Source organism: Corvus kubaryi, unplaced genomic scaffold (genome assembly GCF_017639235.1).
Source record: "Corvus kubaryi isolate FWS band 111438036 unplaced genomic scaffold, C.kubaryi_AGA036_p1.0 37398, whole genome shotgun sequence".
NCBI classification, from domain to species: Eukaryota; Metazoa; Chordata; class Aves; order Passeriformes; family Corvidae; genus Corvus; species Corvus kubaryi.
Window position 1 is genome coordinate 56028356 of NW_024581137.1, and position 11542 is coordinate 56039897.

Here is an 11542-nt window from a genome sequence, read left to right on the forward strand (position 1 = left end):
GAAGATGGACAGAGATTCTCCAGCATCCCCCGGGGATATTGGATTCACCTCCATGCACCTGTCTGGTCGCCCACCTGCAAAACAGGGAGCTGGGACACCAACGTGTGTTTTAGGGTGTTTTTGGAAGCAGAAATTCTCTGTGCAAGCAGAGAGGCTGCGTTCACTCCTCCTGCTGATGGGGCCAGGAGCGTGGCTGCAGGTTTTCCAGGGATCTGGGGTCTGAGTGGGTCTGACAGCGTGGGATTCCCTTTGGGACTCTTAGAGATGGAGTTTCTGAGTTTCAGCATCCCCCTCCTCTCAGATGGAAAATGTTGTGCAATCACAGAATTCCCTCCACGGCTTGAACAAGATCTTTTTGGCCCTTGTGTCGCAAAGATGTCTTGAGCTCAGGTTTATTTCTTGGTGCTGAGAAAGTTAAAGCTTTTCTTGCCTACAGCTTAGACTTTTGAGGGAAGAAAAAATGAGGAAAAAAAAATTTTTTAGTGTCAGGGTTCATAGGACCTGGGCAGCAGCTCTGGCTTTTGCCCCATTAAAGATTGCACTGAGCTATTTTCAGGACCTGGGAGAGCCAAAACTATGGACATGACAAAAGCATTTTCCCTTGATAAGACTGAAGTCCTGTTTCCTCTCCTGTTTATCATTCATTCTTTCCCAGTGGTGTTAAGCACAGAAGTTCTGCACAGAGGAGATTCAAGGCTTGCTTAAGTTATCCCAAAATAGGCATCCAATGCCATTAGAAAAAATATTTATTTATGCAGCTTCGTCCATAAGCATGCAGGTCTCCTACAAGTCCTGTGTCTGGTTTTCCAGCTCCACCCAAATATTTCAGATATACAGTAGATAACATTTGTAACCAAATTCTCACTTAACCTTCTCTTTTCTATACTATTGTCTTTCATTTGTGCAAAATGGCACTTGAACCCTGACCTGCATAGGTAAGCCTCAAATGCTGCTCCAAGAATCAAATTTGTGAGAAAATAAAGAGATTAAATTTTTTTAAAATTAATTTGAAGTCTGATTTTGACTTTTTTTCCCTATCTGCAATGGATAAGTTAAAGCTGTGGCCATTTCACTAGTCAGCAAGGTGGTTTCTGTCACACTGGAATAATTTTTAGGATCCCACTACAAGGCAGGCTCCACATGGTATCAGGCACTTCCTACTTCTAATGCAAAGAGAAATGCAAAGTAGAGACCTATCAAACATCCCAAGCGCCTCAAAAGTCACTTAAATGAAGTTTTTTAGGTCGTCACAACCAGTTTGGAGCAAAACCAAGTGTGAACCACTTTTTTGGGTAGTTTTTTGTGTAGTTTTTTGACATGAGTATTTGCAAGCAGTTTTTAGGAGAAGGTGTTGCTTCATGGAGCAGACCTGGTCTCTCATTATTTGCTTTCTCATACATTTTCTTTTCTCCATCTGCTTTTCCTGTCTCATGTCCAGCTGATCAAAACAGCAGGCCACGTTCCCATCCTTGAGATTTAAATCAATTAGCTGGAAACTCCTCTTGCAAGACCATTTTTCCATCCTAATAAGGAAATCAAGCCTGTTTTTATCGGGTTTTTGTAACTTCTTGCTGAGGTTAGTGTTATAAACCTCACCTATATTAAAGTCTCTGAGTTCCTCAGTCTTCTTACATCCCTTCACTGCTTTAAACAGATACTTTTATAGGCTAAAACCTTAGTTAGTCTAAAAACTAATTTCTGTTCATCGTATTAATTTGCTTGATTCATTTTACTCTTTGCTGTTTCTCTGTATGTACCCAAAGAAGATCCAATAATGAAACAATGCAGGAAAGAAATCATACTTCTTTCTCAAAATATTTTTGTCCGCTCTGATGCATTTTGCTACTTTTTGTCACAAAATAGATCCTTGCCTGATAAGCTGCCTATAACTAAGGCTTATTTTTTTTTTTTCTCCAAGAATTACAGGAAAATTAATCAAAGGTAAGAGCAACCTTTGTTTTCCTGCTGCTCCACAACATCACCCTGGGCTCAGAATACAGCAGATGTGCATAAAAAAGTCCTCTTGTTAGCAACAACCAGCCATTGTGTTGGTATGAAACTTAATCAATGAGGCAACAGACCTGAGATTCCTCCTAATCCCCCTCATGGATATTCTGAATCAATTGGTGCCATTTCATGAAAATTACTTGACATTTGCTGAGCTGCTGAGCACCTTTGTGGAAGCTGGAGAATGGAGTTTCAATACCATATGTTACCTGAAAGTGGCTTTTTCATAACAAAAATCTTCCTGAAGGGCACCTGCATTTTCTCTGAGTGCCCCCACCAGCACTCACTCAGGTTGGAAAATAGGGAATTCCCCAGCCCCACACTGCAGGACGAGCCATCAGCAGAGCATAAAGGTGAATTTATTGACATTTCTAAACAATCTTTTGATAAATCTGACTAAAGATGCAAAACAAAAAGCCCTGGGATTATGGGAAGGAGGCTGCAATTAAGGAAAGTACATAATTCAGTGCTCAGGCAGAACATGATGTTACTGAGAAACATATTGTGACTGTAATTAACAGCAAAACTTCGCAGTATTTAAAAGAGGAGGGTATAAAAAAAGGCTGGAGGTTTTATTCCTGAGGGTGATCTCTGTGGGGTGTTTGAGCCCAAGGGGTGAGAGCAGGAAAATAAAACACCTGGAGGCAATAGGCTGGGTTTGAGATACTAAACAGGGAAGGCACTAAATATCAGACAAGTGCTTGGAGCTGCATAAAGATAATTTGTCCAGTTCATGTTCTCTGTAAACCCTCCCTGTGTTATCTCCTCACTGTTTTTCTTGGATAAAATTGACTCCTGCTCTGTCCTGGGGCTCTGACTCCATATGTGCCCATATTCTGTTACTGTTCCGTGGCCTGACTCCAGGGACACCTCCGAAATAAAGGCAGAAATCACAGATCCTTGGATTATGTGGATTCTGCCCTACCTGTTTTAATCTGTAAACTTGATTCCACCCAAGTATCTAAGATGCTGTGTGAATTTGAAAAACTTTATCTGATTTGTACTCATCTTCCACAAACATATTATTTAACTCTTTTAAAAATAAACTCCTTTAATCTTTTCAGCATTTCTACTTAAAAAAAAACAAACCAACAGATCTGCCAGTGATCCCTTCTCTACTTCCGTTGTATTTTATTCAAGTTTTTTTCCAGCCTAAGGGAAGTTACTTTTCCCAGTGACACACAATGAAATCTTCATTCCTATTAATAGTCTCTAAAGAGTTGACAGACCAGCTGTTCCTGTCCTCAGAAATAGTTTTATGCATTGTATTATTCATTGTTTTGCTTGCTTTCCTCTGGCCATTTCAACTCAATTTCAAGTCTGTTTCATTTTCAAGAGGAGGAGAACAACCCTGATTTTTATTCAGGAAAATGCATGTTTAAGACTAAGCTTGTTCTCTTTGTAAGGGCCAAGAAAAGATTCATGTTTCTCCCAAGTATAGATTGAGCCTATAAAACAGAATTTGGGTAAACAGGAATAACCTTTTTTTAACAACACAGAACTTTAGTTACTGGTGTATACTGGTCTTTCCTTCTTTTATATTTAAAAGGGAGAATCACGGAATTCCAGAATGGTTTGGTTTGGAAAGCACCTTAAAGCCCATCCAGTGCCACCCGCTGCCAGGGCAGGGACACCTTCCACTATCCCAGGATGCTGCCAGCCCTGTCCAACCTGGCCTTGGACACTTCCAGGCATCCAGGGGTAGCCTGAGCAGGGGCACCCTCAGCCAGGGCCTCATCACCAAAAGGGCATCTTTTTTCCAGACTTTTCCCTTTGATTATCCCAATTTCTCCCCTGACTGCAGAGGGAGCTCAGCCAGCGGCTCACCTCACCCTCCTACAGCAGTACTCGTCTCACCTAATTTCAGACATTGAGAATGTAAACGTGAACTGATTATTCCAGGTTACTTTCACAGTCACAGGCACCGCTGAATGCAATCTGCCTGACATAATTTGGATGTCTACAGAGGACAAGATGATCATTTCCTCAAGGCGTGCTCCTCTCCACCACCATCTCTGAATGGAGGGACGGATGAGAGCTCAGCTATGGATGTTTGGTTGGGGGCTGAAGTTCCGCACGCTTCACACATTAGGTTATGAATACCCAATGCAGGCTGGGTAAGATGGAAAAGTGAGCTCCCACTGTGGTTAATTGCCAGCCTGAACTAATTAGCCAGTTTACTCTTACAGTTCCTCCTTCGTGCTGTGTTGTGGTAGGAGGCCCTGAGTCCCAAGCCATCCTGTCTCTTTTAGTGACTTCAAAGGCAGGTGTGAGTCATGCCTTAGGTTTTAACTTTTATATTTTTCAAATCCTGCACTGCCTGGTGTGTGACTCTGAAGTTCCTTGTAGCCTGTTAACCTCTGCTCTCTGTGCTGGGCAGACACAACAAAGCCTCTCTGGGCCTGCTCTGCAAGGACACCCAGACCGTCCTAGGCCCAAAATGTGTAAACCAAAGAGCCTCTAAGGGGGGCAAGCTGGGGGGAATTACATCATTAACTGAAGCTTTAATTGGAGAATTAACCCTGATGTGCAAATGAACCCAACCTATAAAAGTGTGAAGAACTCGTGACCTGGGGTCCACCTTGGGGTCCATCTGGGCAGTGGTCTCTGGCCCCCAGGGGTACCTTTGAAGGCCTTTCAAATAAATACCTGCCTTATTCCCTCGATGCCATGAAGATTTTTTGCCTTTTCTTTTATACCCCTGTTATACCTTTTTACAACTTCTGTATTCTTAGTGCTTTTTCCCTACATTCTTGGCCTTGTTTGTTCAGCTAGGGGACTCAACATTTTAGAAGCTTTGTAGGTGGAGGAAAGTGTGCCCCAGACCCCAAGGTCCTCTCCAGAACACATTCTGTAACCTGAGATAGAACCGTCCAGGGGAAGGTTCCTTGGGGAGGGGGGCTCACTCAAGCCTTTCATTGGGGAATTTTTGATAGATCTGCTAATTAGTAACACCTATAATGTTATACCAGGTCTTTTGGGGGTGGGTGCATTGCAGGGTGCATTGCGGTGCATTCCACCTGGACTTGTGCACCTAAGGATCCTTAAAATAAATCCCAAGGTAAAATCCCTTTTTCCCTTCTAACCATGTTTGACTCTTGATTTTAAGACCAGGAAAAGGCATCACCTTACTCCTGTCTCGTCTCTGTTTTTAGGTGGCCTCTCAAGGCATCATGAGGTGGAGTTTGTTAAAGACATTGGGAAATTCAGATACCAACATGTCAGTGTCCAGATGCAAATAGGATGTTTCAGCTTCCTTTGGGGTCGATAATCACCTAAAATGGAACCTTTTAGTCTGTTTAGTCCATTGAATGGTTCTTTAGAGTCCATCGACTGTATTGGCCAAGATCCTGCATAAATTCACACACTTCAAGGCTCAGTTGTGTTTCCCAATAAGAGGTGATCAGAGCCAACTGAGATGTCATATAACATAACATAATATAATACAATGTAACACATAATATAATATAAGATAATATAATAATAATATAAATATCTTATCAGTGTTTTTAAGTGTCTGCAGGGAGGGCTCAGAAGTTGGATCAGGCTCTGTTCTGTGGGCCCCAGCAACGGGACAAGAGGAATGGGCAGGAACTGATGCCCAAGAAGTTCCACCTGGACATGAGGAAGAACTTCTTCTCTATGCAGTGACCAAGCACTGGATTGTCCAGAGAGGGTGTGGAGTGTCCCTCACTGGAGATATTCAAAAGCAATCTGGACACAATCCTTAGTCATGTGCTCTGGGGGCCCTGCTGGAGCAGGAGATTGCACCAGACACCTCCAGTCTCCCTTCCAACCTTCCCCAGTGTGTGATTCTCTGGTTTAACATTCCCAGGAGCAGCCAGCTATGACACAGGAACACTGAAGCCGTGGCAGGTCGAGGCTGCCTGGCCAAAGGGAACCAGATTCCTTTGTGTGGAGAAATGAATCAAGCCCTGAAATCAAATAAGATAAATCCCAGCCAGACCAGATACCTGATTTTGGTTGACTTTTCACATTCATCTTCGGTAAGAGGAATCCCTCGCCAGGTGTTTCTCAAAGATGAACTGAATTACAAAGCCTGGCTTCCTTTATCAGAACCTATTTTCCTTTTTTCCCTAAACTCCTTACATAAACCTATTGTCCACACCATCCCAGACTGGTTTTCCTCAGGGCACTGAGCTTCTTGCACGGCTATATCATGTGGTGGAAGATTTCCCTTCCTCTATTTAAAGTAAATCTTTAATTTCACATTAAAAAAAAATAATTTTTTTCTGAGGGGAGATTCTCATAAGATTTTTGTTTCTTGCTTGCTGTATTTCTGCCTATTACAATGAACCACACAACTAAATCTTGCATTATTTACGGTTGGACTCACAATAAGAAAGGATTTATGTCCGTGACTTTACAAGCACATTGTGACTCCCTCATTAAAGAGCTCAGAACACGTAAAGAGTCACAAAGTTTATCCTTGAGCTTTCTGGGTGTGATAAAATACCCACTACTCAGAGAATGCCGTTTCTGTGGTGATTTTAAAGATGGATGCTGATACAAGCACGATTTGAAACACATCTGGGAGGGAAGGTAATAAAAGAGCAGGTTTGTGACAAGAGCTGTTTCAGGAGATCTGTGGGATCTACAGAACTTTCCTGATGGTGGGAAACCAGAGTGCTGTGCTGGCAAAAATTATGGGAGATCAGTTGTTTCTGTGCCTTCCTGTGTAACTCTTCACCTTAAACTTAAGGAAATGTGCTCAGCTCTGTTATTGATGAGACAAACCTTTCTCTGAACAATCAACTGAAGACTCTTTCCACCACCATTTTCTCTAAAAAACAACAACAAAGTTTTTGGTGTGTTCCAGTTCTTCCTGTCATTCAACAAAACCTCGTTAGCATTTCTCCCCAGTCTCTCAGCTTTGTGGAAGTATCACACTTGGCTCAGTTTAACCCAAAACCCAAACTGTTGGGAAGGGCCAATTTCTTAATAGTCATGGGAGAGTGTAAAAAGAGCCTTCTAAGAGGACATTTAGCTAAGAATTGATTGCCTTTTGATTAGCTAAAGATTGCACACAGAGCAAGATCGAAGAATGTAAACACACAGATTTATTTAAATTACCAGTTATTTAAAATGCAATGCAAAATATGTAAATAGAAGTAAATACAAAGACACAAGTCTGATATATATTCAACCACTGATCCTCATTGGTTCATTCATTTATTCATTCACCCCTGATCCCAGAAAAAATGAGGTCCTTCTCTCCTTCTTCAAGTTTTTATGTTGTATATATGTACAGCTGAGCTTCTCAAGCCATACTTTCATTTATAATGAAAGAAGAAAAGAGGACACACTTAAGCATTTCTTTGTCATGAAAATTTTTGCATTTTTATGTTACCATTTACCAACTTTTATTTTACCATTAGGCCACCCAGATCCTTCGTGCAACTGACTCTACTTATAAAAGGAATCCAACACATAAATCCTTTATGTGATCTGCCCACTGGAGACTCATTATTCTGAGTGCTGGCACTTTGTAAAAGGAGAATCACAGAAAAAGGAAATCATAACAGGAACCAAAATCTTTCCCATGAGGGAAACTTTGTGAGCTCAAGGCCAAGAACTGCAAGTTATATGTAGGGAAAAAAGAGCTGATTTAATTTCTGAGAGGGCAAAATGCTGTAACTAAAGATTTCTGAGTCAGAACCCTCAAATGAGACAGAATCTGGTCTTACAGGGATGAAACCTTCTTTTTTTTTGAGTCTTCCAGCTCAAGCAGTGGTCATCAGAGCACTGGTATTTGCCCAGAAATGTAATTACCTCAGGAGAACAGACGGTCCATCAGTCTCTGGGATTAAAATCAAAACCAAAATCAGGTAACTCAACCACAAAGTGGTTTTGGGGTTTTTTTAGACAACAGTGCAATAGTGAGTGTATTGCAAAATTATAATCAGATAATTAGACTCTTTCCTACAGTGCAACACAATATTGTGTTGAATAATGTGAGAAAATTCTTATTGCAAAACCCCATGAAAAACAGCTGGGTGAAAACCATGTCAGCTTTAGGATTGATCTATACTGAAAAACTCATGAGCAGAATGTACATAAAAACTAACTCAGTGTTACAACTGATTTACACCCAGGAGAGCAGGAATAAATAAATGTTCCATGAAGCACCGACAGGGGAAACTTTGAGATTTAGAGCCTTAGCCTATTCGAAGATCCTATTGGGTTAAAACCCTTTATTTGTCAAAAATTCCTTTTATTTTAAAGACAGTTTTGTTTGCCTTGCTCTTCTTTCTCTACCACTATTTCAAAAACTGTAAGAAAAATTCTGGAGTTATGGTAGTCAGGCCAGAAAGCATAAACCCGTAAATTTCCTCTTGAAAAGGGATAATTCCATTTATATTTTTAACAGAGTTTTCTGTACTGAGCAGTTCATCATTTCTAAACATTCACTGATCTCCTTTTCCTGGTACTTAATTTTTCAGAAAGAGATTTAAATTCTCCCAGATGAATTATTTGAAAAATTGGTGAGTAATTCTTGCATACTGACAAAATAATTGTGACTTGAAGCTTCAGGCACATGGTACCTTTACACACTCTGATGACAGCAACTTTGCTTCTGTTTTTGTTTTCCTGGTGCAAAAATTATAGTCATTATTTCAATATTTGTGGGGGTTTTGTGTGTAGTGAGATCATGAAAGTGGTTATTTGCCTGAATTTTCTTCTCTCCCAGGAAAAATAGTTGTGAAAAATAAGTCAGAAAACACTTCCTTCACAAAATCCCTACAATGGTGGTGGTGAAAAAATCCTCAAATCTGTGAGGAGAGTCATGATTTATACACAGGCCAACAGAAATATTAGAAATTGAGGATGATGATGATGCAAACAGATGAAAAAACCTGAAATCAGACCCCATCCTTAACAAATACCTCCTTTTAGCAGCAGTCAGTCTCAGTTTCTAGGGCCAAATGGGCCAACAGGCACCCAAATGTGACCAGTTGAACCTAAACCATTGTGCTGAAAGGGACTGACTAATGGAAAAGGTCATGAAAGCACTCCCAGATTTGTCCCAGAATACTTTTCAGGAGCTGCAGAGCTGCAGATTTGCTGGAAATCAGCCAGGCATTCTTGGAAGAATCACTGCATGACTGTTGTGCCCTTTTACCTTTTTTTTTACCTTTTTGCTATAGCCACTGTCAGAGCGGTTTTCATGTTCTAAAGCTTTAAAAAGAAGGAAACAAATAAAAAGCCCACAACCATCAACCAACAAACCAATATCTTTCCTCCTTTAAAACATTTCAGGACTGGAAGGTTGATTCTGCTATTTAAATAAAAGCTCTTGGAGCGATAATATTTTATTGTAATGTTTGCCATTAAGAGACCCTGAATTTTTCTCCGAGATATGATTAAGGGAATAACAACAAAACAGTGCTCCTTTTTACACTTGCTGCTGAATCTAATTCTGGTTGGAAATATTACCAGCAAATCAAATTACACAGAGGTAGAAGGCGGGCAAGGATGAATGAAGAAAGCAACGTGGAGTTTTCCACATTGGTGGTTTATTCCTGGAATTGCTTTTGGGGCAGGGAGATGAATCCTGAAAAGACCCATGATTACATCCTTGGCCTGAGCACACATCCTCACAGCTCTTCCTGGAAGCTTCAGCTCCTCAATTCAGGTTGAAACGAGGTGATTAGTGGGTTATTTCTGCAGCTCCTATTACAAGAGGTATAAACTATCAGCTGCAAATATAATTCTCTTCCAAGAGGGACAAAAACAGCTCCCGTGGCCTCTGCTAATTAATAGATGGCAGCGAGCTTGGCATGGAGGGCTTAAATGTTTCCTCCTAATGCAGGGCTTGTTGTTATTATTGTTTCTCCTCCTGAGAGGGGAGCGTTTATTATAGAGGAAAAGTTACTGAGGTAGAATCACCATAATTAAAAAGACATTTCATGGAACACGAGGCAGCAAGAGTGAGATTGTCTTTTTGTGTGCTGACTGAATGTGAAAATACTTCATGGTCTGAGGTTCTTCATTCTAGAAGTGAGACAGTGTTGTTGGTTGGGAATAAAGAGGAAAAGAGTGTGGAAATCCAGGCACTACAGACCTCCAATTTTTGAAGCGGAGGAGTAGGAACACTTGATTTTCCATCTTGCTGTTATTTCTTATAAATGGAAAAGATATTCAGGCTGGCCTGGTTTCTTCCCTTCCAACACACCACTGAACCAAAAAACCCCAAACCTCAAACAGGTAGGAATAGTGTGCTTAGGTTTTATGAAATCTCTATTTTTTAAGTAAAGTTCATGGAAAATCCCAAAATGCCGAAGATAACATGGTAAATATCCACACTGTAAAAGAACAACCATCCCAAAACCCTCTGTGATATTTTTGTCACCTAAGTTTATCTCCTTCTCTCTCTGCAAAGTTAAAACAAGAAAGGAAGGGCCAAATATTGAAAAGTGTTAGAACACAAATGCTACATTTATGTGAAAACAGAGGCAAGGCAAGCCCTTGGAAAGATGTTTTGAGCTAAGAAAGGGGCAAGAAAATCGAGTGTTTATTTGAGTGCAGGTGCTAAGAGAAATCAGATGGACAGATTTTAAATCTTCATTTAAATCTTCACCTTCATTATGGAACCCATACAGAAATGTGGGTACAGCAAGAAATGTCTGTGTAATGCACATTTATAAACTTGGTAAATGTTTGTACAAAGCCAACTCTTTTAAAGGGCTGCTGGTGCATAAATTTTAATGAGAATCCCATGACAAAGGAAAAAAGAACAGACAAAATGAAGTCAGGAATAAAAGAATTCTAAATAATGTTTGGGTTTTGTTGGTTGCAGTTTTTCTTCTTGTTCAGGCTTTTTTTTTTTTATTTTGGGTTGGGTTTTTTTTGAGCAGAACCAATTAACCTAATAACAAAAATTATAATCAGGTTTTATTGTTGTCTGGGCTTCTGAGAAAGGGTAGAACATCCACAAAAAGTGTTCAGTCACACTTTGAATCCAACATTTACAACCAGACCATCAAGGTGATAGCTGGGGAGACACTCTGTGATCTCTGCATTGCTCAGAACTGTCCCTCAAAGCATTAATGTGATTCCCATGGAATATCCAAACCTAGACTTGAAGGCAATGGAAATTGGTAATTTCCTCATGGAATCCCGAATCCTGGAAGCAGAATGCCACCAGATGAAGGCAGTCTGTAATTAGCCTATAAATTGTCTTTTCATTCTCACCCCACTTCCAAAACAACCCTAACCTGTGCTTTAAAATTAGCTCGGAAATTTTCCAAGTAGTTGCAACTTTTTTTTTTTTTTCCCCAAAATACCATGATTTTATGTGTGCGATTTTTATGAGGGTTTTTTTCACACAAAAAGTTTAAATGTTTTACTGAAACCTTCCAAGTCAAAACAAAAAAGGAAATATTCCTACAGTGAATCTGATAAAATAATCTTTTCTTCTTTTCCCCAGGCAGCTACTTAAAGAATAATTCAAGTGCCTAAGGATGGACATCTGGCCTCATTTGAGATTTTTGGGGATATTCTGCCTGGTCTT